Source organism: Ailuropoda melanoleuca, chromosome 4, assembly GCF_002007445.2.
Source record: "Ailuropoda melanoleuca isolate Jingjing chromosome 4, ASM200744v2, whole genome shotgun sequence".
NCBI lineage: Eukaryota > Metazoa > Chordata > Mammalia > Carnivora > Ursidae > Ailuropoda > Ailuropoda melanoleuca.
The window spans coordinates 119494381-119500017 of record NC_048221.1 but is presented as its reverse complement, the minus strand read 5'-3'; positions in this window follow the sequence as shown (position 1 = coordinate 119500017).

Genomic DNA, 5637 nt, shown 5'->3' with positions numbered 1-5637 from the left:
TGAAAAGGGAGAGGTCACGACCAGCACCATTGAAATTGCAAGGATTATTAGAAACTTTTATCAACAGCTATATGCCAAAAAACTAAACAATCTGGAAGAGATGGAGGCCTTCCTGGAAACCTATAAACTACCAAGACTGAAACAGGAAGAAATTGATTTTTTAAACAGGCCAATTAATTATGAAGAGATCAAAGCAGTGATCAAAAACCTCTCCCAAAACAAGAGTCCAGGGCCTGATGGATTCCCCGGGGAATTCTACCAAACTTTCAAAGAAGAAATAATACCTATTCTCCTGAAGCTGTTTCAAAAAACAGAAACAGAAGGAAAACTACCAAACTCATTCTATGAGGCTNAATGAGTGAGTATTACCTTGATCCCCAAACCAGGCAAAGATCCCATCAAAAAGAATTACAGACCGATATCCCTGATGAATATGGTGGATGCCAAAATCCTCAACAAGATCCTTGCTAATAGAATCCAACAGTACATTAAAAGGATTATCCATCATGACCAAGTGGGATTCATACCTGGGATGCAAGCATGGTTCAACACTCGCNAAGTGGGATTCATCCCCGGGATGCAAGTGTAGTTTAACATTCACAAATTGATCAGTGTGATAGATTATAACAACAAGTAAAGAGTCAAGAGCCATATGATCCTCTCAATAGATGCAGAAAAAGCATTTGACAAAATATAGCATCCTTTCCTGATTAAAACACTTCAGAGTGTAGGAATAGAGGGTACATTTCTCAATCTCATAAAAGCCATCTATGAAAAGCCTACTGCAAGCATTATTCTCAATGGGGAAAAGCTGGAAGCCTTTCCCTTAAGATCAGGAACACGACAAGGATGCCCACTCTCGCCACTATTATTCAACATAGTACTAGAAGTCCTTGCAACAGCAATCAGAAGACAAAAAGGGATCAAAGGTATCCAAATCGGCAAAGAAGAAGTCAAACTGTCTCTCTTTGCAGATGACATGATACTCTATATGGAAAACCCAAAGGAATCCACTCCCAAACTATTAGAAGTTATAGAACAATTCAGTAAGGTGGCAGGATACAAAATCAATGCCCAGAAATCAGTTGCATTTCTATACACGAATAACGAGACTGAAGAAAGAGAAATTAGGGAATCCATCCCATTTACAATAACACCAAAAACCATGCGTTACCTTGGAATTAACTTAACCAGAGACGTAAAGGACCTATATCCTAGAAACTATAGATCACTTTTGAAAGATATTGAGGAAGACATAAAAAGATGGAAAAATATNGGAATATCATTCTCAATGGGGAAATGCTGGAAGCCTTTCCCTTAAGATCAGGAACACGACAAGAATGCCCACTCTCGCCATTATTATTCAACATAGTACTAGAAGTCCTTGCAACAGCAATCAGAAGACAAAAAGGGATCAAAGGTATCCAAATCGGCAAAGAAAAAGACAATCTGTCTCTCTTCGCAGATGACATGATACTCTATATGGAAAACCCAAAAGAATCCGCCCCCAAACTATTAAAAGTTATAGAGCAGTTCAGTAATGTGGCGGGATACAAAATCAATGCTAAGAAATCAGTTGCATGTCTATACACGAACAATGAGACTGAAGAAAGAGAAATTAGGGAATCCATTCCATTTACAATAGCACCAAAAACCATGCGTTACCTTGGAATTAACTTAACCAGAGACGTAAAGGACCTATATCCTAGAAACTATAGATCACTTTTGAAAGATATTGAGGAAGACATAAAAAGATGGAAAAATATTCCATGCTCATGGATTGGAAGAATTAACATAGTTAAAATGTCNTGTAATTAACTTAACCAGAGACATAAAGGATCTATATTCTAGAAACTACAAATTGCTCTTGAAAGACATTGAAGAAGACATAAAAAGATGGAAAAATATTCCATGCTCATGGATTGGAAGAATTAACATAGTTAAAATGTCCATACTACCCAGAGCAATCTACACTTTCAATGCTATCCCGATCAAAATACCGAGGACATTTTTCAAAGAACTGGAACAAATAGTCCTTAAATTTGTATGGAANAAACTATAGATCACTTTTGAAAGATATTGAGGAAGACATAAAAAGATGGAAAAATATTCCATGCTCATGGATTGGAAGAATTAACATAGTTCAAGTGTACATGCTACCCGGAACAATCTACACTTTCAATGCTATCCCAATCAAAATACCAATGACATTTTTCAAAGAACTGGAACAAATAGCCCTTAAATTTNTCCTGAATCGCCAAGGAAGTGTTGAAAAGGAAAAACAAAGCTGGGGGCATCACATTGCCGGATTTCAAGCTGTACTACAAACCTATGATCACAAAGACAGCATGGTACTGGCACAAAAACAGACACATAGACCAATGGAACAGAATAGAGAACCCAGAAATGGACCCTCGGCTCTTTGGGCAACTAATCTTTGATAAAGCAGGAAAAAACATCCGGTGGAAAAAAGACAGTCTCTTCAATAAATGGTGCTGGGAAAATTGGACAGCTACATGCAAAAGAATGAAACTTGACCACTCTCTCACACCATACACANTGTCAGCTACATGGAAAAGAATGAAACTTGACAACTCTCTCACACCATACACAAAGATAAACTCCAAATGGATGAAAGACCTCGATGTGAGACAGGAATCCATCAAAATTCTAGAGGAGAACATAGGCAACAACTTCTATGACATCGGCCAGAGCAACCTTTTTCACGACACATCTCCAAAGGCAAGAGAAATAAAAGATAAAATGAACTTATGGGACTTTATCAGGATAAAGAGCTTCTGCACAGCCAAGGAAACAGTCAAAAAAACTAAGAGACAGCCCACGGAATGGGAGAATATATTTGCAAAGGACACCACAGATAAAGGACTGGTATCCAAGATCTACAAANTAGGGGAACATTGGTAGCAACCTCTACGTCGGCCACAGCAACTTTTTTCATGACGCATCTCCAAAGGCAAGAGAAACAAAAGAAAAAATGAACTTGTGGGACTTCATCAAGATAAAAACCTTCTGTACAGCCAAGGAAACAGACAAAAATCCAAGAGGCAGCNACCTAAGAGACAGCCCACAGAATGGGAGAAGATATTTGTAAATGACACTACAGATAAAAGACTAGTATCCAAGATCTACAAAGAACTTCTCAAACTCAATACACAAGAAACAAATAAATCAAAAAATGGGTAGAAGATATGAACAGACACTTTTCCAATGAAGACATACAAATGGCTAATGGGCACGTGAAAAAATGTTCAAAATCATTAGCCATCAGGGAAATTCAAATCAAAACCACAGTGAGATATCACCTCACACCAGTTAGACTGGCAAAAATTGACAAGGCAAGAAACAACAATTGCTGGAGAGGATGTGGAGAAAGGGGATCCCTCCTACATTGTTGGTGGGAATGCAAGTTGGTACACCCACTCTGGAAATCAGTGTGCAGGTCCCTGAAAAAGTTAAAAATTGAGCTACCCTAGGATCCAGCAATTGCACTACTGGGTATTTACCCCAAAGATACAGACGTAGTGAAGAGAAGGGCCATATGCACCCCAATGTTCATAGCAGCATTGTCCACAATAGCTAAATTGTGGAAGGAGCCGAGATGCCCTTCAACAGATGACTGGATTAAGAAGCTGTGGTCCATATATACAGTGGAATATTACTCAACCATCAAAAAGAATGATTTCTCAACATTTGCTGCAACATGGATGGGACTGGAGGAGATAATTCTAAGTGAAATAAGTCAAGCAGAGAAAGACAATTATCATATACTTTCACTCATTTTATAGAACATAAGAAGTAGGAAGATCGGTAGGATAAGAAAGGGAAGAAGAAAGGGGGGTAAACAGAAGGGGGAATGAACCATGATAGACTATGGACTCTGGGAAACAAACTGAGGGCTTCAGAGGGGAGTGGGGGGAATGGGATAGGCTGGTGATGGGTAGTAACAGGGCACATATTGCATGGTGCAGTGGGTGTTATACGCAAGTAATGAATCATGGAAATTTATATCGAAAACTAGGGATGTACTGTATGTTGAATAACACAATATAAAAAATATTATTAATAAATAAATAATAAAATAATAAAATAAGGATGCATACCTCAGTAGTAAAACTAACAGGAAAAACAAGGGAGTGATGACTATTACAGTTAATAATTATCTTTAGGGGAAAGAGAGGAGTTTATTACCAAGAAAGGGCTCAGGAATGCTTCTGAGGTTCTTCCAATATTTTATCTCTTGACCCCAAAAAAGTTTTTCAAAATCAATATGATAAATTAAAATCTAGAATCACATTCACTTTTGAGGGGAGAGGCAGGGACATGGACAAGAGGGAAAAGGACATGGGAAACTGCAATGTATTGGTAATGTTCTAGGTCTTAAACTTAGTGATGGGTTCATGGCTGTTAACTTTATTAATATGCTTTATAACTTACATACATGTTACAAAGATTTTTCTATGTATCCAACATTTTATATAAAAATAAACATTATAGATTATTTTAAATGTTTAAAAAGAAATTGATAAAGATTCAGCTTATCTTGTGTTGTTTTATTTGCATTCAGATCTTATCTCTTCTTTTCTGTAGAAGCTTGGCAAATTATATTTTATGATGCCCATGGGACTGCTGGTTATGTCCATTACTTTTAACAAAGCAGAGCTTACTGCGGGCAGCCAGAAGCTTTGGCTAATTTCCAAATACAGTAGGAAACAGCCACTTCCAAAACTCATTTAAGACATCAAACGTGTGGGGAAAGGTCATCGTCACTGTCAACAACTCTCTCATTTAGTTCTGTCCCAGACTACATCAAACCACCAGGAAAAAATACAAAAATTACATTTCCTCAGTCCCTCCAAGAATTTATCTTCCTTAGTTATGATTAACCTGTGGCCTCTCCTTTATTGAGGATTAACACAGGATTCACCCACTGGCACAAACAAAAACGCATGTTCCAAATACTACTTATTATACAACTAGTAGTAGTACATCCTAATACTACTGTTCCATCTCAGATGTCACCTTCATATGATACATAGTCCCTGATCCTGAGGAAAACACATTTTCTACTTTATCATGGCCACTTACTGATATTAGAGCATCTCTCCAAGTAATATAGTTACAATATGAAAGTTTCTTAGAGAGATTATGTAGCCTGTTTTTCTTTTTTATCTCCTGACAGTAGCAGTTTATAAACAGTGATAGATTGCTTGATCTTGTGCTTTTCTCAGAGACACTAAAGGTAACAGGTAAAGAAAGTATTAGGGAAAGATGTCCTAGACAGAAAGAAATGAGAAAACTCAAGTAAAGTTATAGAGGGAATGGAACTCCACCAAACTCATAGGGCTGCTAAGTGCATGGCAATGTGAAGGGGAAAAAAAAAACTTCAAGGTATCAAAAATAATAATAATATTAATGATAAAGGAATTATCCTCAATGTTTCCAGAGTGAGATGAAAAAGAAAATACAACAGGTCATCAAAAGGGAACAAAAAATTAAATGATATCAGGTTATCACATCAGCAACGTTAAATGCCAACAGACAAAGGAGCAATGTGTATAAAGCTCTGAGGGAAAAAGATTTCTAATCTTGAATTCTGTAAGCAAGCAAATATGAAGT